This window comes from Schistocerca piceifrons, chromosome 4 (assembly GCF_021461385.2).
Source record: "Schistocerca piceifrons isolate TAMUIC-IGC-003096 chromosome 4, iqSchPice1.1, whole genome shotgun sequence".
In the NCBI taxonomy this organism is placed as follows: domain Eukaryota; kingdom Metazoa; phylum Arthropoda; class Insecta; order Orthoptera; family Acrididae; genus Schistocerca; species Schistocerca piceifrons.
The window spans coordinates 559754981-559781107 of NC_060141.1; the positions used below are offsets into that span (position 1 = coordinate 559754981).

The 26127-nt window shown below is 41.5% G+C and overlaps 1 protein-coding gene across 2 annotated transcripts in view; it reads right to left on the minus strand.

The window, feature by feature from the left end:
- Positions 1–25303, minus strand: part of LOC124796389 (protein GDAP2 homolog) — a 969166-nt gene extending 943863 nt beyond the window's left edge. For both annotated transcript variants that reach the window (XM_047260559.1, XM_047260558.1), the window contains exon 1: positions 25196–25303. The gene's annotated coding sequence lies outside the window, so the exon portion shown is untranslated. The remainder of the gene's footprint in view (positions 1–25195) is intronic.
- Between the last annotated feature and the right edge of the window lie 824 nt (positions 25304–26127).

Genomic DNA, 26127 nt, shown 5'->3' on the forward strand with positions numbered 1-26127 from the left:
GTGTGGTTGTGGACCACTGCGGCTGCTGCAGGGACGAAGCCTCTCCGTCGTTTCTAGGCCCGCGGTTAAAATACAATACCTCGTTTCCTAATCTAATTCTTTCAACATTACCTGATTTAATTCCACTCCATTCCGCTACCCTTGTTTTACTTTTATTAACGAGCATTTTATACGCTCCTTTCAAGACATTATACATTCCGTTCAACTGCTGTTCCTAGTCCTATGTCGTCTCAGAGAGAATTGCAATGTCATCGGCAGAATCCAAAGTTTCTATCTTCTCTCCGTGGACTCTAATTCCCTTTATAAATTTCTCATTGATTTCCTTCAAAGCTTGCTCTTTGGTGTAAAGACTGAATAAAATCAGCACTAGGCTACAATCCTGCTACACTCATTGCTCAACCACTGCATCCTTTTGATGTGCAACTCATGATTGTAGTCTGGATTCTGTATAATTTGTGGATGACTTTTCCCTCCATGTATTTTACCCCCGCTACTTTCAGAATTTTAAAGGGTGTAATCCAGTCAACATTGCCAAAAGCTTCCTCTGCTTCTACAAATATTAACTGGTGTAGGCTTGCCTCTCTTCAATCGATCTCCTAACAGAAGTCAGAATTGCCGTGCGTTGTCGTGATTTCCATGGAACCCTGAAGTCGGCTTCTATCAGTTTTTCCATTTGTCTGCAAATAATTTGTGACAGTGTTTTATAACCACGATTTGCTAAATTACTGTTTGCTGATATTCACACTTGTCAAAATTGTGCCTTAGGGAACTGAAATTACTCCATTCTTCTTGCTGTCCGAGGGTATTTCGATTGCCTGATACATCTTGCATACCAAGAGGAACAGTTCCGTCATGGCTGGCTCTCCTAAGTATCTCTCATAATGTCGTCGGTTTCTACTCCCTTATTACGACTTAGTATATTCTCGTCGATTACAATCAAATACAGACGGGTTCAAATGATTAAAGACATTTTTTCCAAAACTTTACATTTATTACACATTTATATCCACATATAGATTATATTTGTTCATTCAATACTTCGTATGCATGCCTTTGTTCTTAATCAACATTTTTATCCCGTTTGGCATACTTTTTATTAACTTTTCATATGACATTTTAATATAATTGTCATCGTACCAGATTTCCTCTAGTTTCTCCATGAGATCTTGTTTGGTGGTTATTGTAAATTTCCTTATATTCTGTTTCACAGAAGCCCATAAATTTTCAATTGGGTTTAAATCACTGCTATTCCCTGGCCAGGGGAACACTTTCAGTTGATTTTCTTCCAAGTACTTGGCAACACTTTTTGTGACAAGGTGCCCCATCATGGCATCTTTATTAGGAAACCATTCATTTATTTCCCTTTCAAGGATTTATTTATATCGTTCTTGCCTCGTTGTCCTTTCAGCAATATGTAATCTGTCAGGACCTTTCACGGACATCACAGTCCAGACCATAACGGAAGTTGGATGCTTCACACATTGCTGCACACACTCAGCTTTGAACTGTTCTCCAGGTCTGCGACGAACATACTGGCTGCTTTATTCCATCACAGTAAATACAGATTCACTACTGAAGCATACCCGAAAACCGTGTACAAAATTGCAAGTTAGAAAAGTTGAGAATAGTAGCATACGATACCTCAACAGTCCCAAAATTCAAATGTGCATTTGTTCAGTGTCAACAAAACATCACAATTTCAAGCGAAAACTCCCAACTTTAGATATCAGACCCACTTAATTTACCTTATCATTGCACAAACCTTAGCCCACTTCTCACTTGTCCACTCATGAAGTTGTTTAGCCCACTGCAATCTTTTGGTTTTCATGCCAGGTGTAATTTTCTATTTTTTCCTTGGTCGGCACGCCTTTAAACCACATTCAAACAGCCTACCCCTCACCGTCACAGGTGAAGCTTCAACACCCAAACCTTTCAGCTGACGGCTCATGTTTGTAGAAGTAAGTTTACGGTTCATTGTTGCCATGTTTGTAAGTCTTCTCATTGTTCTAGGATTGAGTTTTCTTTTACGTCCACATTTTCCTTCCATGTTTGGCTTGTATTCACCACCTTTCTGCACTGAAAGTTTGATTCTGCTGACAGTTTTCTGTGATATTCTCATCTGTCAGCAATTCTTACTGTGTATAACGATTTTCAGTATGAAGTGTCACCACAGCCAAACTTTCCAAGGTGAAACATCTTTCGTCTTCCCTATAACCTCACTTTCTTTGTAAACTCCACGCTTTATTCCTGCAGCTAAAAACATAACAGTTCACAAGCTATATAATGTCTTGTTAATGTAGCAAGAAATTGATAGAATAAATAACAAGCTGAAGTACACCACAGAAACATAAAACATTACTGTAAACACAGTTTCAAATCATGTACACAAACAACAAATACCAACACGATTTGGAGGGAAAATGACAAATGTTACGAAATGTGAAAAATTCAGTGATCTGTGAGTTGCTTGGAAGGGAAATTTCGTCGTTTAGTCTAATAATTTGAACACGCCTGTACAGCAAACGCCTAAACCTACAAACGTTGTCCATACTAAGTGGAACAGATCTGTCATGGCTAGCTTCTCCTGTGTATCACTTATAATGTAGATTTAGATGACGTTGTTACCTTTCAATATAATTTATCGATTACAGCAGATCACAATATACGCAGAAATCTACACAATCTAGACACGTCGTAAACACAGTTTCAAATCATATACACAAACAACAAATACCAACACGATTTGGAGGAAAAATGACAAATGTTACGAAATGTGAAAAATTCAGTAATCTGTGAGTTGCTTGGAAGGGAAATTTCGTCGTTTAGTCTAATAATTTGAACACGCCTGTACAGCAAACGCCTAAACCTACAAACGTTGTCCATACTAAGTGGAACAGATCTGTCATGGCTGGCTTCTCCTGTGTATCACTTATAATGTAGATTTAGATGACGTTGTTACCTTTCAATATAATTTATCGATTACAGCAGATCACAACATACGCAGAAATCTACACAATCTAGACACGTCGTCCGATTCAGTTAGTGAGATTGAAATCTTTTGGTACATAGTCCATCGCTATCTTTTGGCTACAGCTTTAACACCTATAGATACACAACAGACTGCGAGAAAGTATATAGGTTTGTTTTTCCGGCTATCGCTCCGCTGTTCCGTACCGCATTACTTCCATACAAATTTACAAGTAGAATCACGTGTCACTGGATTTGCATTCCAGACAACCTGGATTCGATTCTAGGAATAGTTAGTTTTGGAAGTGGTGGAAGTATGTGGGGAGAGGGAGGATGGAAAAAAATCGCATTAGGACCAAGGCTTGGTTACAGTAAACGAGTCGACCATATTCAAGTTGATAGCACTAGCTACCCCAGAGAGAAATAAAAATTTTCTTTATGTATTTGCATACATGTCGGTACGTGTCTGTGTCTGTCTGTCTGTCTGAGCGTGTTAGCTACATCATGCCTCCTCCATACCCTTACCGTTCCCTAAACAATTCCCCATTACCCAACTACACGCCGTTTGGCAGGAGGCGATCGCCGAGTGCTTGGCGCGAACTCCGGTTACTCAGTGTGTTTGCCTTGTACGCTGGGAGTGTACATGAGTTTAAAGCAGCACATCTCAGAAGGGTAATGTAGGGTTAGCTGGACGGGGGAAGCTATCCAGATGCTCGACTTAAGCGGAAGTGACGTCCAGATGACGTGAACAAGTATAGCAGCACATTTCGAGTAAGCCGAGCGTGATAACCAGCTCTGGCTGTGCTTACATGGCAAGGCCTCTGGTACAACAGAACCGATCATTGACTGGAGATGGTTATGTTCAGCTTCCTGGAGACCAAAGAACGACAGAGCTTTTATGGATGACAATGCGCCATGTCACCGGGTCACAATTGTTCACGACTGATTTAGAGAACGCTGTGGATAATCCGAACTCGAGGAACTCATTACGCAGATAAATGCAAACAAAGCATCTATTGACTGAACAGTAACGTTGGTCGCCACCTAGTTATATAGCCTACACTTCCACAAAATGATCCCCTTGTATGGTGCTTTCACAACTGCAATCGCTATGACATGCTACACACGGCAATTCCATACTGTTTTTTTCTTCTAATTTGGCTGGTCTGATCTTGTTGTAATCTTTTGATCTCTGCATAGCTTTGACACCATACATCATTTTCTACTCTTTGTCTGTCCTTGAAATTTCTCCCGTCTGCTGTTAGTCTAAGACTCTAAGATTAATTTTTGAATTTGTAGATATCACAACGGATATTCTACTAACCTGTCTCTTCTTTCTGTGAGAATTTTCCACATACTGCTGTCGTCGCTAGTCTATCTGACAACTCTGTATTTTGTGGTTAATCTGTTGATCTGCCCACTTAATTTTTAACATTTTTCTATAGCATCACATTTCAAACGCTTCCCGTTTCGTCTTTTCCACACACCGACCGTCCAACAATGCCAGCATATCCAGACCGTGCCGAGCTCGTTATTGCCACGGAAGGTACGGAATCGCATTAATTTCGGCCTGATGCATAGTATTCCGTTCATTGCGCGTGAAAAACGGTTGTGGATGGCAAATTGCACTTTGGGCCTGAACATGACACAATTTGGTGTCGAAACTGGTAGCATGTGTTAAAAAGAATAAACGACGTTGGATTCAAATACAACCGCTGGCTTTGTTATCATTATTCAAGTACTTCATGTCCGGTTGCAGTCCCACTTTCCGATAGATTATCGGAGACTTTTTGTAATTTTCTTAGTGTCGTCAACAAAACCAACAGTGCACTAGTCTACACGCATCCATCCTTGTCATCCACTTCAAAGTTGCACTAGAGACAGAACACGCATACTTCATAAAGAAAACATAAACAGTGAGCACGAGTAACACACAAATACTCACTAAAAATACGTAGGCTATCCAGAAAGTTTCAGTCCTTTTGATCTATCGCAGTGGTGGGCGCACCTACAGCCGACATCTTCGTGCCATAATATTCCAACACTTGTTATTACGCATCCAGTGGTGACAGCGTTTGGTCTGCTCTGCTACTTCGCTTTCTGTGAGGTGTGTCACCACTTGTGTGCCGCATTCTGCAACTAGGTTTTTCTTTCCAAAAAAAAAATGGCAAACCGACTGTCAAACATTGACGTAAGTTAAGCCGGGCAATACAAAACAAGCGTCGAGGGAAAACTTAGAGCAAAAGTTTTGATTTATCACGACAGCGTACATCAACACAGGGACAGTCTTGCCCGAGAGTTCCTATAAGATTTTGGATGGAGATGTTTGATCATCCACCACAGCCCCGATTTGGCGCCGAGCGACTACCATCTCTTCCCAGCAAAGAGGACATCGCTCGTTACACAACTTTTTGATACTGACGCCGAACTGCATGTCGGTATAAACCTTTGGTTGCAGTCGCTGGCGGCAGATTACACGGTACTGAAATACGAGATTAAGTCAATTATTATCCGCAAAGTAGCTATAAAATTTTATTGCAATCAAATAGAAAATTTACAAGAACATCATTTTCGACATAGTCTCCTTGCGTTTCAACGCACTTGGTCCCTCGTTGTACAAGCTTCCTGGTGTCCCAAAAAAAGAAGGTTGTCGGCTGAGCTGCGAACCGGGAATGCGCCGCTTCTTTCACTGCTTCGTCCGGGGCAAATCGACGGCCGCCTAATGCCTGTTTGTGTGGACCAAACAAGTGATAGTCAGAAGAGGCAAGATCGGGACTATATGGAGGATGATCCAGTACTTCAAATTTGAGTTTCTGGAGCGTTTCAGCAGTGTGGGCAACAGTATGCGGACGGGCATTGTCGTGCAACAACACAACACCTTTTGGCAGCAATCCTCGGCGTCTGCTTCGAATTGCAGGCTTTAGCTTGGCAGTAAGCATCTCACTGTAACGTACACCGTTTATTGTTATGCTCCTTTCCCCATAATGTTTCAGTACTGGACCTTGTGCGTCAAAAAAATCGTAAGTATCAGTTTTCCTGCGGACGATTGGATCTTGAACTTTTTCTTGCATGGCGAATTTGGATTTTTCCATTCCATACTCTGCTGTTTACTCTCTAGCTCGTAATGATGGATCCATGTTCCGTCACCAGTAAAGATCTTGTCTAAGAAGTTGTCCCCTTCGCTATCAAGGCGATCCAAATGTCTTTCTCAGATGTCCAAGTGCGTTTGTTTATGCAACTGTGTGAGTTGTTTTGGGACCAAACTTGCACAAACTTTATGAAATCCAAGTGTGTTGTGAATGATTTCGTTGGCAGAACCGTGAATAATTTGCACACAATATGCCACTTCGTCGATAGTTAATCGTCTGTCTAAGAGAATCATTTCACGTGAACGCTCAATGGTTTCTTCATTTGTGGCGGTAGACAGTCGTCCGGCTCCTTCATCGTGCGTAACACTTGTGCTATCATTTCGGAATTTTTCAATCCATTCGTTGACACTCCGTTGTGGTAAAACACTGTTCCCGTACTGTACCGAAAGTTTTCGATGCATTTCGACCCTGATACGTCGTCCGACCACAAAAAACGGATCACTGTACGTGGCTCTTCTTTGGTGCAAATAGACAGCAGAGCAGCCATGATTAACAGCACGGCAGCGATAACGAAACTAGCTTAGCAGCTTGAAAGTTGCAAAGATATAATAACAAATAAATAAAGCATGCGTCAACAACGTAAAACGACAGTACCACCAAAATAAACAAAAATATAACTAAATTGCGGATAATAATTGACTTATCCTCGTACTTGTGCCACGGTATAATAAGTGCCTCAGTTTGAATGGCGATTATGTAGAAAAATAGTTTAAGAGAGTACCTTTAAAATGCGTGCAGTAAAATTTGGTTTTTCCTTATTGTTAATCTTTTATTTCAAAACGTCTATTACTTTCTGAATATCCCTCGTAGCCTACAATGCCAATACAGCACTTACATTTGTTTTTCAAGGAGGTACACATAGATCACGTAACTAATGAGGAGGTATTGAATAGGGTTGGGGAGAAGAGAAGTTTGTGGCACAACTTGACTAGAAGAAGGGATCGGTTGGTAGGACATGTTTTGAGGCATTAAGGGATCACAAATTTAGCATTGGAGGGCAGCGTGGAGGGTAAAAATCGTAGAGAGAGACCAAGAGATGAATACACTAAGCAGATTCAGAAAGATGTAGGTTGCAGTAGGTACTGGCAGATGAAGAAGCTTGCACAGGATAGAGTAGCATGGAGAGCTGCATCAAACCAGTCTCAGGACTGAAGACCACAACAACAACAACACATTTTTTGGCGGTTACTTCTGCCAGATTATGACATACATTCGAGTAGGGAAATGCCATTTTACTATAGATCTGCCGAGAAAAAGAACGTATTACTAAGGAGCTGCAGGGATTGGAAAGAAACTGGAAACACGAAAATAGCAACACATTACCGTGCCTAATACGCTCTAGTGGATAGCGATCACGCACTCTTTCCACCACAAAGGCTCGATGGTATTGAGATTGTTGACTTTGATTGCCGGGGGAGATGCAACAATTCATCCTTGTGCTCACAAAACCAGTCATAGACGACGCGAGCTGTGTGAACAGGGTGGCTGTCTTCTTGGAACACATCACCACCACTGGGGAACAAATATTGTACCATGGACGCACCTGACCAGGCAAAATGGTCACATAATCCTTGGCAGTAATACGATCTTGCAGAGTAACCGTGGGCTCCATGGAATGCCACGATATCATTGCCCAAATAATCACCGAACCACCGACGTGTTTCACTCTTTAAGACGAAAACTCAGCCAGAAGCTGGAAACAGTGTGAAGCAATACTCATCAGACCAAATGACTTTCTTTCATTGCTTCATAGTTCAGGAGCTTCGGCGCCACGTTAACCTGTTACGGGCATTTGCATCACTGCTGACTGGTTTTGGAATTCCATCTCGCCCTGTAATTCTCTGCTTACTGAGCTCCCTTACGCTATTTTGGTGCTGACAGGGTTTGCGAATGTGACATTCGGTTCACTAGTGACTTTTACTGCTGTCGTTCCCTTATTTTTCCGTCACAATATTTCTCAGTCACCGTCCGTCACGATCACTCAACACACACTCTTTCGTCCGCGTTGTGATTTAGCGCACGAAGTTTTTCCGTATTCCCTGTATGCAGTATAAATCTTCGATACTGTACCTCCTGTAACACCAGAAAACTCCGCTACCTTGGTTACGAAAGCACCCACCATACGAGCTCCAATAATTAGTCCTCGCTCCAGTTCACGTAGCTGCGACATAATGCACTCACAACTAACGGAACACTGTTCTGAAACACGACTGACATTCGCAAAGCATTGAGGGCATTGCACACGTTCCGTTCGTCGTCAGATACAATAGTTCAACCTTCAGCCTTTGCTAGTATCTGCATTTATGTTCAAGCATGGAGCTCTCGCGGATTTACCATGGTTTTGTCAAAGCCATATATTTCTTTTGGCATATCAGTGCGCCACAGTCCGAATTGGAATTATTACTTTGCATTGTGACAAGTTTGATCAAAGTCGGTTAGTAGAATTTCAGTGGACAATCTATTTACTGAAGACGTTTCGCCGTCCTCCGTCGCAATGCGACGCAAGTGAAAGCACACTGATGCAGCAAATTCGTGTACTTAACAGTCACGTTGAGTTAGACGTGTTCGCCACCAACAAACGGCCCGTTAAAGTTCACATACATCTGAATTCATTCCTTCCACTACACGAACAATGCTGTATATCGGTTACCGTTAAGCCTACGCGAGAGTTAAGCTGTTTTCTCTTTACGGCACTGTCAATAAGCTGATCGATTTTGATAAAAATTGTCAAGGCGTAAGGACACAATTTTCAAGGTCGAAACATAGTCGTGGACTAATTTGCGCGACAAATAGTTTCTTAGAAGGGAAATTCCCCTTTAATGGTAAGATGGCCCAGTGTATAGCCCGTCAAAAACTGAACAAAGATCAAGCACGAAAACAGGAAGGAGTACTGATCTGTGAAAAAAACAACAAAATAGAACCAGTGAACGGATCAAGACCGAGAACTACAATAAATAGCAGCCTGAAATAGCAACGGCGTCGTAAGTAAGTGCTCATGGTATGGACTGCCAAGCAGGTTTGTCATATTACACATTGGTTACAGAATATTAGTCATGTGGTTAGGATACGCTACCGTCGGAAGTAAATATGATGAATAGTGAGAGCAGGCGAGATACCATATATACCTGTCACAGAAACGAAAGCAATAAATCATATGACTCACGTACTGTGAGATCACCGAAGTTAAGCGCTGTCGGGCGTGGTCGGCACTTGGATCATCCAGGTCGCCATGCGCTGTTAGCATTTTTCGGGGTGCACTCAGCCTCGTGATGCCAATTGAGGAGCTACCCGACCGAACAGTAGCGGCTTCGGTCAAGAATACCATCATAACGACCGGGAGAGCGGTGAACTGACCCCACGCCCCTCCTATCCGCATCCTCCACTGAGGATGACACGGCAGTCGGATGGTCCCGGTGGGCCACTCGTGGCCTGAAGACGGAGTACACGTACTGTCTTTCATTGGTGCCGTGCGTGACAAACCAGATGTGTTTTGCGGTGAAGGATTCGATTGAGTTGTCGCCTTATCATCAAACGTTTGCGGTTCCCATTCGAAAGCCACTTCCTTTCGGCTGCTAATAGAGTAGTTGTGAAGAATCAACTGTCATTATTGGTCCTTACCGTACACCTCGCTGTTACCAACGGACGTTACACCACGACACAGACACAAATTTGAATAAAGTGAACAAGGAAAGAAAAAAGTTGTCACGAGATAGCTTTAAATACGGCCCGCCCGCTTGGCAGTCCAACACCGTAACCATTTAACCACAATGCCACTTGTTCTGCCTAGCCGTCCTGTACTGCACTTGTTGCTCTTGGACCGTTCACTCTTTCTATTTTGCTTTTATTTCACAGTCCAGTACACTTTCTTCCTGTTTTCATGCTTCACCGGTGTTCAGTTTTTGACGGGATGTCCACTGGGCCCTCTTACCACTAAATATGAGAAGGGTGTGATGAGGAGTTTCCCTTGTTACTTGTAGTAATACTATCACCAATCCGTAACATGTATGAAAAGCGTGAATTTGCACTCCTTTAACAAAATCAAAAATTGTAAAAATTCCATGTCCAGTAACATCAAACTCGTGCACGGCCTAGGTGAGAATACTCTACCTGTAACGCAGTACAGCGGAAGTACAGTATATCCTTTTTTCGATGTCAAGTTCAGTATGCGATTTACAATGCCTTTTTACCTTCTTTTCCCCACTCTTCGAGTAGCAAGTAACACGATTTTGTTATGTTATCTAAATTTCGGTTCTTGCGCTACGGGCGGTTGCGTTTTTCTCTGAAGGACGGGGCATAGCAGATAGCTTCGGGCTTCTAAAATTCCGCCTGGTATTTGTTTTTTATATTCTTTATCAAAACATGTTTCGACACCTATGTGTCATCTTTAGTCTGTCTTGTTTAATTTTTGTAAAAAACTGTTACAGTTCGTGGCTGTTCTATTTTAGGCCTAAAATCTGTAACATGTGCAACGTTTTTTGTCGCTTAAACCTACATTAAACGTGAAGATGGAATTGTACAGGCTGGTTTACTTTTGTGTGTTTATACAGTTTGACAGCATGTTAAAGGGTTAAAGGGTATGGAGACAGCCTCCTGAATCTATGGACCCTGTATGTCAGCAGGGGACTGTTCAAGCTGGTGGAGCCTCTGTAATGATGTGGGGCTTGTGCAGTTCTCCGGAGTGATATGGGCCCCTGATAGGTCTAGATTCGGCTCTGACAGGTGACACGCACGTAAGCATCCATTGACGTCCATTGTGCATTCCGACGGACTTGGTCAATGCAACACCCAACACGCCCGGAATTGCTACAGAGTGGCTCCAAGAACACTCTTTTGAGTTTAAGCTCTTCCGCTGGCCACTAAACTCGCCAGACTTGAGCATTATTGAGCATATCTGGGATGCCTTGCAACGTGCTGTTCAAAAGAGATCTCTACCCCCTCGTACTCTTACAGATTTATGGACAAGCCTGCAGGATTCATGGTTTCAATTCCCTTCAGCGCTACTTCAGACATTAGTAGAGTCCATGCCAGTCGTGTTGCGGCACTCGTGCTGGCTTGCGGGGACCCTACACAGTATTAGTCAGGTGTACCAGAATGGGAAAACTGGTAAAAGCCGACCTCGGAGAAGATCAGTTTGGATTCCGTAGAAATGTTGGAACACGTGAGGCAATACTGACCCTACGACTTATCTTAGAAGAAAGATTCAGGAAAGGCAAACCTACGTTTCTAGCATTTGTAGACTTAGAGAAAGCTTTTGACAATGTTGACTGGACTGCTCTCTTTCAAATCTGAAGGTGGCAGGGGTAAAATACAGGGAGCGAAAGGCTATTTATATTTTGTACAGAAACCAGATGGCAGTTATATGAGTCGAGGGACATGAAAGGGAAGCAGTGGTTGGGAAGGGAGTGAGACAGGGTTGTAGCCTCTCCCCGATGCTATTCAATCTGTATATTGAGCAAGCAGTAAAGAAAACTAAAGTTCGGAGTAGGCATTAAAATCCAAGGAGAAGAAATAAAAACTTTGAGGTTTGCTGATGACATTGTCATTCTGTCAGACAGCAAAGGATCTGGAAGAGCAGCTGAACGGAATGGACAGTGTCTTGAAAGGAGGATATAAGACGAACATCAACAAAAGCAAAACAAGGATAAAGGAATGTGGTCGAATTAAGTCGGGTGATGCTGAAGGAATTAGATTAGGAAATGAGACACTTAAAGTAGTAAAGGAGTTTTGCTATTTTGGGAGCAAAATAACCGATGATGGTCGAAATAGAGAGGATATAAAATGCAGACTGGCAATGGCAAAGAAAGCGTTTCTGAAGAAGAGAAATTTGTTAAGCGTTAGGAAGTCGTTTCTGAAAGTATTTGTATGGAGTGTGGCCATGTATGGAAGTGAAACATGGACGATAAATAGTTTAGACAAGAAGAGAATAGAAGGTTTCTAAATGTGGTGCTACAGAGGAATGCTGAAGATTAGGTTGGTAGATCACATAACTAATGAGGGGGTATTGAATAGAATTCGGGAGAAGAGGAGTGTGTGGCACAACTTGACTAGAAGAAGGGATCGGTTGGTAGGACATGTTCTGAGGCATCAAGCGATCACCAATTTAGTACTGGAGGGCAGCGTGGAGGATAAAAATCGTAGAGGGAGACCAAGAGATGAATACACTAAGCAGATTCAGAAGGATGTAGGCTGCAGTAGGTACTGGGAAATGAAGAAGCTTGCACAGGATAGAGCAGCAAGGAGAGCTGCATCAAACCAGTCTCAGGACTGAAGACCACAACAACAACAACCAGTTTCTTTGGCTCTTCAGTGTATAATTGCCACTACATTCTATACAGTCGTATGTTACCTCGAAGAAATGGAAGATCTTGTAAAATCCTTCTTACAGACTAGTCAAAAGAGCTTTTACATCCAGTGCAATTGGTTTGAATCTTGCTCTACAGGAAGTTTCGAGACGCTGTGGACCACAGAACAGTGCCTTACACGGGGAGTGTCTGACCTACGGATCACTGATTTTGGTCCAGTTTTGCAAGAACGACCTATATTGAAAATAAAGAGCCATTTGTTTCGGCTTTTTCCAAGACATTTCCTATTTTTTGAAAAATTCTAGGCAAAGCTGATGACGGAAAATCGTATTTTCAGTACTATGCACCGAAAGATCGTCAAAAAAAACGAACATTTTTTTACTAATGTAACATGGTAATTTAGAGAGATCAGCTTCAGTTGTTCTACTTATTTATTCAAACCCCGACCGGTTTCGGCGGACCTACGGCGTCACCCTCCACACAGTAGTGGTTGGCGTTCCATCATCATGCAGTGATTTGGAGCTCTTGCACTTACTGGGCCGACCGCATGTTGTGTGTTCCCAAATGCAATAATTTCATATACCTGAAGGTGAGATTTCAAAATCCCGAAACCGGTCGTGATTTGAATAAATAATTATTACAACTAAAGTGGATCTATCTAAATTACCATGTCTCTCATTGTGGATATGCTACATACCAAATTTTGTGAATGTAATGGAGTCCATAGTTCATAGTGTTCGAGTTATTAACGTTTTTATGTTTCCATGCTGTAGCTTGGTTGCTCGTCATTCTACACTTCTAGTAGAGAGAAGTCGGCAGTAGAGCGGTTAAGGCATTAGACAACCAAACTGCTGGTCCATGTTCAGAGTTTGGTCGTGGCTTTTTACATTTCATATTTTTTTCGAATTATTAGATAATATTTTGATAATCGGAATACTTTCTTATGATAGTCGATAATGAAGCGTGTGGACTGTGCGAAGAACTTGCCAGATGCCTACAGAATCTAAATTTTAATGTACCCGTAGTGAAACGTTCTGTAAACGAACTACAAAGAGCTCTTGTGAATCTTGGGATTACGAACCATTTGATAAGTTGTTAGTGAAAACTGAAGATTATTCTAAGAGCCTACATGAGAAACATCCAAATATCTCACAGCCAAGTAGAATACCAGAGAAATTGACCACACGGAAACATCTTCTTTAACTGAAGAACTGCCTCACGAACGAAGAATGAAGAGAGAAAGGTTTTAAAGCCTTGATCTTTTTTCAATGAGATTGATCGAAGGTTCAACCAAGGGGATCTAATGTGACTATCTCATATTGAAGAGACACTTGTTGCGTCTGCCAAAGAAATCGTCCATCTACATGACGTTTGGAAGAGTTACTTGGAGTACAAACACCACACTTTAACTCAGACAGGCTTCATGCATAGCTCGAAATTTTGCGAATCACAAAGGTCAGTGAGCAGTCATGTAAACCATCGTCTACTGGAATAAAACTTGGTAGGTTTGTAAAAAATTATTTTAGGAAGTTGTTCGCCTGATCATTCTGATTATAGCAGTTCCAGTAATGTCAGTCAGTTATGTGCCACGAACGTTATTTCTTTACTAGCACCTTTGCAGAATTTTACAAAGGAAATTTTTGAGACAACTATTGTAAAATGTCGTCATTAGAGGAAAAATATTCACGACGAAGTAACAACTGTACGCATCTGAAGATGGAGTGAACATAAAATGAATGTACTCTCAAAAATCAGTGTTTTGAGCCATAAATTGTTGGCATAGCGTGTTGGGAAAAGGGTGCTATTCATATTGGTACGTCACCCCGTAAACATTAACGCTACCGATACTATAGCTTTGACTTTATGCACCAGGAGCGATGCTGTCGTGTCGCTTCACATCATGACGCGGGCTGCGAGCTTATCTTTGTGAATCGGACCCACAGGTGCGGAAACGTTGCCCATGCCTGAATGTATAACAAGTAGCCGTAGACTAGTTTGAGGCAACAATTTTTTCAAAAAGTACAGTAACCTAAAACTACTTTGTGGATGGTTGCTGTACATCAAATAAGAGCCACGGTCTCCAACATTCTTTATTTGACAAAAATGCAACAAACTGCATGAAAATTTTTGGAATCTAAAAAGAAAGAGAAAATACAAGCCTCCATCGTTTTTGAAAACGTTGTTCCCGTTAAAAAGCTAGGCACGGTGTCCGAATAGTAATCATTGACATGTGTTATTTCTCAAGTCAACATGCCTTGTTTTCAACACATACTAATCGTACAGGCATGAATGAGGTATCGCTAGAAAGTATTTTTTTTTTTTACCGGCTTCTGTCATTGTATACCAATTTGGGGCTTGAAGTTACTATTTGTAGAAAATTTTAACATAAAAGAGACTTTTAACTATCGTAGGCAAAAGGACTTCATGGATGGATAGCTTCACGTCCACATTTTACGAAGCTAACGTGTCAGTCACGAATAAGAGACTCCATTTTCCTATTATCTTATTACAAATACTATTTTATATGTTTTAAAGTACTTATTAATTGGGTAAATTGTATACATCATTGTCACAGATAATAACCATGACCACTGCGGTAGTACATTGTGAAACCGAATATACTTTCCTAAATGACATACATGTTCGTCATTGTCGCCTTGCATTGCAATTTACCTATTTCTCCTGCGGCCTAAAGTACTTACTGTACTTGAATTTTGTTCAAAATCATGTCTGTGAAAATGTATATACAAGGCTGCATCACAAATAAGTTTGATTATTATTTCATGACGTTCGGTTCACTTTTAAATGTGCTTTCTGTTCATTTCCACAACTACTCGTACCCAACTATAACTTTCTTTTTTTTTTAATTTATTGGCTTTCCGGCCATCCCCATTCAGCCATCTCAATAGTAATGTCAGCTATGACGATAAGAATGTAAGGGCAACCCAGCACCCAGTGCGCGAGAGGAGAAACTCTCAGACCAGGTCGGGAATCGAACCCAGGCCCCTCCGCACAGTAATCCGCCGCGCTGACCGTGGATACTAATACTTTACTTAGTTCACATACCGTTATTATTTACGACTATAAGCATGTGAAAGTTTCGCACGCGTCCCGAGTTTAGAATTACTGCTCAGCTAGCTGACACCGGTAAATCTGTTGCAATACCATGTACACTAAAGCGCCAAAGAAACTAGTATAGCCAACGTATTCATATACGGAGATATGTAAACAGGCAGAATACGACGCTGCGGTCTGCAACGCCTATATAAACAAGTGTCTGGCGCAGTTGTTAGATCGGTTACTGTTGCTACAATAGAAGGTTATCAAGATTTGAGTAGGTCCAACTTCTTGGAAATAATTTCGTTCTTTTTAATTTTGGAAAAGATATCATTTAGCTGTCAAGGCATTAGTTGTACTTTTCTTTGAGACCACCTACGAAATGTAGTTCAGATTTGTCGTAGACTGCATAATCAATCGGCCATTAATAAATCTCCTATTATTATTATATTATTACCAGGGGACCCGTGCAAAGCTTTCGTACTTTTATAGTTTTAAATAACGACAGTATTTGGAAGAAATGTAGTAGCCGGAATAAAGATAGATGCGGGAATGAGGAGAAAACATCTTCAAAAGTGAACCGAATGACGTGAAATAATAATCATGGACTTACGATACGTCTTTGTATATTCATTACAATACCTCGATTTAAGCGATATTTGACGTAAAAAATTAATCTTCGTGTACTTTTTGTTTCTCATTTTCTTTAAGGGATACAAAAATGTTACAATTGTCCGTGGGTAAAGACGTGATTTGGTAAATACAGTCCTGCTCTTTGAAGCACTTGTCCCTGCAATTTGTTTATCATGATAGCAAACGCAATTTTAATAATCAACTGCCTTTTTGTCAACTGAAAAGGCATGGTTGGATCAGATGGTATTCAGTTTATGCACTGAAGAGCCAAAGAAACTGGTACACTTGCCTAATATCGTGTTGCGCACCCGCGAGTACGCAGAAGTGTCGCAACACGACGTGGCATAGACTCGACTAATGTCTGAAGTAATGCTGGTTGGAATTGACACGTTGAATCCTGCAGGGCAGTACATAAATCGGTGAGAGTACGACGGGGTGGAGATCTCTTCTGAACAGCACGTTGCAAGGCATCCCAGACATGCTCAATTATGTTCATGGCCAGCGGAAGTGTTTAAACTCAGAAGAGTGTTCCTGGAGCCACTCTGTAGCAATTCTGGGCGTGTGGGGTAGCGCATTGTCCTGCTGGAATTGCCCAAGTCCGTCGGAATGCACAATGGACATGAATGGATGGAGGTGATCAGAAGGATGCTTACGTACGTGTCACCTTCCACAGTCGTATCTAGAATTAACATTCGGTCCAATATCACTCACAATAACTGCACACGCCCCACACCATTACAGAGCCTCCACCAGCTCGAACTGACCCCTGCTGACATGCAGGTCCCATTGATTCATGAGGTTGCCTCCATACCCGTATACGTCCACCCGCTCGATACAATTTGATACAATACTCGTCCGACCAGGCAACATGTTTCCAGTCAACAGTCCAATATCGGTCTTGACGGGCCCAGGCGAGGCGTAAAGCTTTGTGTTGTGCAGTCATCAAGAGTACACGAATATGTCTTCACATCCAAAAGCCCATATCGATGATGTTTCGTTGAATGGTTCGCACGCTGACACTTGTTGATGGTCTAATACTGAAATCTGCAGCAATTTGCGGAAGGGTGCACTTCTGTCCGTTCAACGATTCTCTTCAGTCATCGTTGGTCCCGTTCTTGCAGGATCTTTATCCGGCAGCAGCGATGTCGGATTTGATGTTTTACCGGATTCCTGATATTCACGGTACACTCGTCAAATGGTTGCACGGGAAAATCACCACTTTACTGCTATCTCAGAGATGATGTGTCCTACAGCTCGTGCACAGGCTATAACACCATGTTCAAACTCACTTAAATCTTGATAAGCTCCCATTGTAGGCCGGCCGCGGTGGCCAAGCGGTTCTAGGCGCCTCAGTCCGGAACCGCGCTCCTGCTACGGTCGCAGGTTCGAATCCTGCCTCGGGCATGGATGTGTGTGATGTTCTTGGGTTAGTTAGGTTTAGTTCTAAGTTCTAGGGGACTGATGACCTCAGATGTTAGGTTCAAATGGTTCAAATAGCTCTGAGCACTATGGGACTTAACATCTGTGGTCATCAGTCCCCTAGAACTTAGACCTACTTAAACCTAACTAACCTAAGGATATCACACACATCCATGCCCGAGGCAGGATTCGAACCTGCGACCGTAGCGGTCACGCGGATCCAGACTGAAGTGCCTAGAACCGCACGGCCACACTCAGATGTTAGGTCCCATAGTACTCAGAGCCATTTGGATCATTTCCCACTATAGCAGCAGTAACCGATCTAACAACTGCGCAGACACTTATTGTGTTATATAGGTATTGCCGACCGCAGCGCCCTATTCTGCCTGTTCACATACCTCCGTATTTGAATACGCATGCCTATACCAGATCCCTTGGCGCTTCAGTGTAATGTGTTTAATATTGTCTGACGTGCAGTAGCTTCAAGAATGCGACAGTCACAGTCAATTATAACAAAAAAGTCAACCAAAATATTAATCTCATATTTGTTGACATGCAGCATAATGTTTATCCTGTTTCCGCCTGTAGATCATGTGCGTCCCTCAGCGAATTAGTGAACTTGGTATTGGGGGGAGGGGGAGAGAGGCAGTGCCTCAAATTTCGCCAATGATGGATTCCGTTTAGCTCGATGGCAGGACAACTCATTATAAAAGTCTAAGGGAAGCGCTGGGAGGGAATGCTGATGCCATTAGCAGTTCCACGAGCAATGACGTGGACATTCCTTATTTAGATTCCCTCACACAACGTCCCGATCGCAAAAGCCACAGGGAGAGTAACTGCCGATACACCTCGACAGGAAAGTGCTGATCACGTCATTATTCACATCCTCACAGACTCCTTAGTTGGCGACCTCTTACATTACGAATATCTCTGATTGCTTGGTGAATTTTCCTTTGAACGTAAGTCCAATTAATTAATAAGCTCTTATTTTACTCTTGGAACACGAATCCATCAAAATGGAGCAAGGCATCATCCCGTAACTTTCCCTTTTTTGTATACTTGTCTCATAAGTCAACAATTGTAACATTAAAAGTACTTGATGATTACTACTAGTTATTTCTCACATTGAATAAAAGGTGCCATACATGGACAGTATGCTCATTGATGCCCGCCTGGACAACCGCGCGGTCTTCCCGAGCGGGAAGTTCCGTGAACAGGGTCTACAAGATGTTATTGAATTTACACCACAAATGAGCCTTATTACACGTTCCTGCATGCTAAAAACTTTTGCTCGGTTTGACGAGTTGCCCAAGAATACCATTTTCTCCTGAGTTCCCTCCCTCTCTCCATCTCCTCCTGCCGCCCTGTCTCAGTCCATCACCTGTCTTCTCTTTCTCTGTCCATCATCTCCTCCATGTTTCTCGGCAACTTCTCCTGCCCCTTACTGTGTCTATCGTCTCGTACCTGTTTTCTATGTCCATTTTCTCCCACTTCTCTGTCCATCTTCTCTTCACTCATATTTCCAACCTTAGAGCATTCTTTACTGTTATTGCAAATTCAGATCCTGTAGTCCTATTCTAATCAAATACCAATAAACTATACATAAAACATTCCTGTTTGCTAACTTTCTATCAGTATCATTTTCTTTGGGCCTTTGTCCCAAGTCAATACAGGGTCGATCTTGTTACTATGGATATGGCGATGATAGTGTCAGAGGGTGGCCAGATCTGTCACCACCCCGTACCCCCTAGGCCGGAATTAGTGTACCAGCCGTCTGTGTCTAGTGTAAGCCATGAAATAGTGGGAACGATTTCAAATGTCTGAGAATCGTTTAACTGAGGTGGGGACATGAGGACCAGCCTGGTATTCACCTAGTGGGATGTGAAAACCCGCCTAAAAACCACATGCAGGCCCTCGTCTTTAATCCGCCAGGCGGATTCGATACGGAGCCAGCACACACCCTCGGCAAACCTGGGGGTTATTGCTAAATTTCTATAAATTTATGTGTTACAAATAATTAAAAAAGGCATCATCATTACATTATCATGACGTTTTTCCTTTTATTACACATATACCAGATGGCGTTCTTGTAGGTACATAAAAAAGCGTGAGTATTTGAAAGCAATGTTGTGTTAAAATTTCAAAGCAATCCCTGAAGAATTTTCGAAGATTTGAGATTTTGAAGAAACGAACATCTACATTTGTGCTCATATAGATAAATGTTCCTAACCGCAAATCTCTGAAATGGTCCTGTAACAGCGTCACAAAAAAGCCCTTTGCTTGCAAAGAATGAGGTAGAAGATTTTATTTCTTTATATTGTGTATACAGTTGAGAGTATGTTGAATACAAGTTTTCGACCTTCAAAACTATCAGGACAACTTTTTGTGGCTCTTTTTTCTGGTTTTCGCCTATTACTCGGAAACTGTGCATTCTACTGAAAACGTTACCCACGTCAAGACGAAAGAGCATTAAATTTTGCGTCAAATGACCTATTTAACTGTAAAAATAGGTGCAGCTCTTTGGCCGCAATCTGTTGTCAAATTTCGTGCATTTTTACCAGCTGAACTAACAAGTCGGCTCCAATGCCTGTAACTTAAAAACGGCAATTCCAAATGAAAAATGTTAAGTTATTAAAATTGTAGAGCATGAAATTTAATCTTACAAAGGCATCTAGTTTTCCATTTTAGGCGCTATCAACTGTTCATAGACTTGAAAGTCAAAGTAATTTCATTTTGTTTTTTTTTTTTGTAAGTCAAAATGAACTCTAGACAAATTTTTAAAAAAATTGTGTTGCTTTGTCACATGCAGTGATTTCCCCAATAAAGCCACGGTCATTTGTATCTTCACTATCGATTAGGCTCAGTACATTCAGGTACAAAAGATTCGGATCAAGGCTTATTGTCGACGCTCTTAGTCAACTGGATTCGCAGCTCCAATAATGGAAGCCTCCCTATTTGAGACGTCCTAAATTGTACGACCTGAGCATCCTAATATAACCAGTGAAGGATTCATCCAGATCATCTCAGATAACGCCGATTTTAACATCTGCGCGATTGATGAGTTGAGTACTTGCCGTTCCAAGGGAGGAATCATGGCAGTCTCTCCCTGCACAGAACACTGATCGTGAAAGACGATGTACAACTTCTGAATTTTTGTCTACCCAAGTGATGCTTCGCAAAGTGGAACAAAGTCTTCTGAAAGATCTCGTCGTTTAAAGACACCAGGTTCTTCAACAGATATCTTTTTCGATGAAGCCGGCCGGAGTGGCCGCGCGGTTCTAGGCGCTTCAGTCTGGAACCGCGCGACCGCTACAGTCGCAGGTTCGAATCCTGCCTCGGGCATGGATGTGTGTGATGTCCTTAGATTAGTTACTTTTAAGTAGTTCTAAGTTCTAGGGGACTGATGACCTCAGAAGTTAAGTCGCATAGTGCTCAGAGCCATTGGAACCATTTTTTTTCCCCCGATGAAGATACGAATGCTGCACTCGCACAGGATAAGTGTCTCCCAAATAATAGCAACAAGAACCACTTGATTTTTATGCTCATGAGGTAATTTGAGGAAGGAAGGTATTCAAGTACCACAGGCGGTAGAAAATGCGGATTCATTAATTGTGGAAATAGCTATTTCCCAAGCTGCTGAGTCTGACAGTGTTGCAATCATTAGCGACGACATTGGCGTGCTTGTTCTCCTAACTGGTCGAGGAAACAACTACACCAACCTGTACTTCCATAAAACTGGAGAGGGAAATCAGCAAGAGTGTTGTACTCCACTAATTCTTTCAGTTCCTGCATCTATCCTTTCCAGTCATTCACAAGATATGATACCACATCCTCTTTTTTTGGCTAAGAAAAATGGAAATTACTAAACCTTATGGCGCAACAGCCACACCTCAAAATGCACGCTGCTGATTTCGTTAAACCCCCAGCGTCTCAAGGCTTATTGGCACAGGCAGGAGAACAGCTGATGTTAGCACTGCACGGGAAATCACACTGCGCGACTCTGGACAAGCTCAGGCACGAGCTTTTTGTAAAGTCTGCCTCGATAAAATCTTTCAAACATGAAAGTCTACCGCCAACATCGGACGCAGCAATGCGGCAGTCATTGCGATCCTTTCACCAGGTGCAATCTTGGCTGGGGAGGAAAACTGATCCATGCCAGTAGGGCTGGAAGTAAAGCTCATCAGGCTTGTTTCCCTTGACGATGACGAAAGCTGCGGCACCACACGCGCTATTGTAGATAGTTTCCAGTGCATGCAAAACAGGATGCACAGCAGCATGTGAATGACAAAAATCAGGAGTGAACTGCTCCTCTACGTGCAAATACCGTTGTGGCTTATCCTGCAAGAACGCCGCAGAAATTGGGCCCGACGAGGAAGAGAGAGAAAATATATTCCAAGCAAGGAAATTGGTGAAAGTGCCGCAACGGACCTGAAGATTGGATGATGGACGGGACCTGCCGCAGCCTCCCAAACGACCTCCATGGAATTGAAATTTGATGAAATGTTAATCTCTGATATTCAAATTGTTTTTTAATGTTGTCATGTCCTTTTATTTGCTCATTTGTACAAATTTTGATATTACTCACGCGTAAATATATATAGGCTGTTACTATGTACCTGCTTTTCATTTTAGCAACTCACTCTTACCAATTAAGGTATGGATAAAAACGAATAAAACTAAACATAGTGAAGAAAATTAAAAAGATTTACACACAGAACGTGTATGTGCTCATTAGAGAGCTGTCTCCCCACTGGAAATTTCATTGAAGAACTATGACTTACAAGGAAAGCAACAAAGGAGAATTATTTTAGCTTTCAAGTGTGTGGACGCTTAAGTGTGCCTAAAAACTGAAAAACTAAATGATTTTGTAACACGAAATCTCATGCTCTAGAACTTTGATAACTTGACACTTTTCATTTGGAGTAGCCAATTTTGAGCTACAGGCATCGGGGCCGACTTCTTCGCCAAGTTGGTAAAAATGAACAAACTTTGACAACTGATTGCGACACCAACGTTTACGTCATTCGACAGAAAACTTAATGCTCTTTCATTTTGGAAAGGGTCACATTTTCAGTAGATTGCAGTTTCCGAGTAATGGGCAAAAACCTGAAAAAAGTGCCAAAATTTCTTGATTTTTTGGAGGTCTAAAATTTGGATTCAACATCTCTTAACCATATACACAAGATGAAAGAAAAAAATCTTCTAGGCTACCTCATTTTTTGCAAGCAAAAAGTACCCCGTTACTGGACTAAAAGTTTTTGACTGAATGCTTTGAAATTTTGACACAACGTTGCACTGTAACATGCGTGTGTTAAAGAAACAGGTCTCTAAAAACACGCCTTTATTAGAATGCAACGTTGCGTCAAAATTTCAAATCAATCGGTCATGAACTTTCGCATATACATGATTCTGAACAAACGAATATTTACATTTTTATTTACATAGATTTATTAATCAGTCTTTCGGAAAAGAAAGCAACATGTAAAATCTGTGCTCTCTCTGACACACGTTCTGTTATGACGCATCAGAAAATACTTCCAGGTAACTTAGACAAGCCTGACTCCAGAAGATTTTTCAGTTAACAAAAAATTTATTGCGGACCTGTAAATATGTGCACTTTTCTTCAGTTTCGTTCTTTTATGCCAATAAATGGTATATGCGTTTAAGAGGAGTGGAAAAGCCGAAAGCATCACCTAAAGCAATACAAAAAGGGGCTTCCATTTTAGAGGGCTTGTCTTCTCTTTTTCTGTCTGGCATTTTTGTGTTTGTCACCAGGGCAATCTTTGTTTATCTCGTAGCGTCTACGATTACTAACAGCAAGACAAGCTTCGCACCAAATGAATTGTTCACGTCTTCATTCTCACTGCTTTCACCAAAACGTACGCTGTCTCCAACGAAATCGAAACACATTAATATGTACGCCCTGCAATGATACAGGTGGAGCGCAGCAAAGTACTTTGTCATTGTCAGTCAGCTAATGTTACCGAATGGACGTAGGTCAGTTGACTACTGAACACAAAGACTTAGTAAAGAGCGAGATAACGGCGCCCACTTTACCCAAACAACGATAGATTCAATAGAACTGTCCATATAACAAGGTAAACACTCGGAGATCAACTTCAAAAACTTACAAGCTCTAGTGACGCTGTACTCAACTGTTTAATTCACTCACCGGAAAACTATTGAACATTTTTAACACTCTGAGCACCTAAAATAAGAATGCGAGCATATGTATTTTAATGTTTCGCAGACGTCGATGTGGTACGAACTTTATGTCTCTATGCCGACATTACAGTAAAAGTATCTCTTTATGTCTTGCTTAGAAAGTTTTACAGCATTTAGCGAAGTTACTGACAGAAGAAAGAGTCAAATGCGTATCAGATTTTTGACATAAACAACACTGTTATCCCTGGTTTACAATTTAAATTCTCAAGCCGTCATGCGAGACCCATCCAAATCGCAACTTACCAAACTAAAACTCACGTAACAATTATTTTCTCTAATCTGTGACACATAACCGCAAAGTGTGTTCAGAGGTATCATGTGCAAGAGACTGACTCAAGAGGTTATGCTAAATACACTTCTTTCGTGAAAGTAACATTTTTTTTAAACAGCTGCACATACACACTGGAATTCAAAACGTATGCGTAACTCCCAGTGCAGATTTAGCCTACATTATTTTGATACAGCTTTATTTCAGTTCACTTTTTGTGGAAACAAGCGTTTTCGTTCGTGAACGCAGTACATAACAAAATATTCACGGTGTGTAGAAACTAAAATCATTGTGAATTTGCTCTCGTGCTTTTCGTTCGTGTTGGTCCTCGCGCTTTTTTTAGAGTCCAGTTGCTTCAGAAATGAGAAAAAACAAACGGTCAAACAGATTTTAACACAAATCACACTATATTTGTCCCCTGAAACTATTTAGCAGTAAAATGCGGTAGCGAAAACAGTAAATAAATGGCCTGATACAGTAGCCTTGCAACAGAGCCGCGCAAGAACATCATTTACCAATTAATATTACTACATTTTCAAGGAATGAATGAGCGGTATGTATAAATAAAAAATATCATTAGAAGTTATGCACGTGCAAATCATGGGGGCGTGGTTGCTTATCAGTGGAAACATGGCTAATCCACATAAAAGATCAGCGACTTTTCAAATATACTTACGTAGGTGTCATTACTGCGTGCAAATGAATATTTCGTAAAGTGTGACTACATTGAACAGGTATTGTTTCATTAACAAATAAAAATCAATCTGCATTCATAAATGTATTTAATATTTGTATTTTTTCGGAAATAGACATATTACTATTGACGCATACTGTCTTTTAGATGTTTCAACATCGACGGAGACATGGGAGTTTTTTCAAACGGCTGCGAAGATAAATCATGCAAGGAATAATTTGCAAAATGACTGTAGTATCTTGACTTGCTGAAATGTCGATGAATTAGCAGTAAGAAAGGTGACGCTTTGGCAAGATCTCAGAATTATTCTAATTTTCTAGTGACCACACTGGTACAGTACATACATTATAGGAAAAATTTTAGGCGTGGTATGTTACAGAAATTGCGGCTCTCACTGATCACAGTCTATCAAGGCTGTAGTTTTAGAGTAAAATTAATCGTACGCTGGGCGTCAGAGCATGGAAAGCGAAGTGCCACTTACCGTCTCCGTTGTCCGTAATGCAGACCGGCGTTCCCTGAATTTTCAGTTTCTTGCAAGCGCACGAGACACACGACGCGCACTCAACACAGCACTCCAAACCACTGCCTGCCTACGACTGATAGCTTCCGAAGCTTACCGGAAGATGGCAGCTCAACAAACCCGCGCATGCGCCGTCGTCCCGCGTAACAGTAAAGAGCGCGTTTGAAGCGCACGCAAAGCGTAAGTCAAACAAATTTAGAATTGACGCTGTAAATAAATCAGATTCTTTACTTGCGCTCACCGTATTTCATTGCACACGTGGAAAGAATTGTACCTACGGGCGTATAAGAATATAGATGGGTTTCTTTCGAATCATCGGAAGAATAATGGAACATAACCAGCCAATTAGATTTGGAAAATAGCGAATCAATCTTCCTGTCTGACTGAATAATACCGATCAATTGCCAAAATTTAATGACACAGAGATTTTAAGCGTTAATTCACTGCCAGAATAGCAATGTCATTTGTGTTTAAAGGCGTTCTTTTGCTGCTTTTAGGGAGCCTTACAACAGAATAGAGTATAGCGTGACATAGGGCGTGGTCAATAGACGAACTACTACAGCAGTGACAGTAATGAGCTGATCTGAAGACGATCTGCTAAAATGAAACAGTAACCACAAATTTGCATTGTGGCATCGAAGGAGAACAAATATTCTTTTAAAACTGAAATGCGATCAAGTGTGCAAAATAGATTCTCGCGGGAGATTTGCACCCAATGTATTCATCGAAATGATATGAATGTAGTATAACCGGTGCAGTAAGACCGAGAAATTGCTGGAGGTTAAGCGATATGTATATCCGTCGAACTACAAATGCCGAACGAAACCAATCATACGAAGTGAAAGCACGTTGGATGATACTAAAGCCACAGTACGGGAAAACGTTTACAGCAA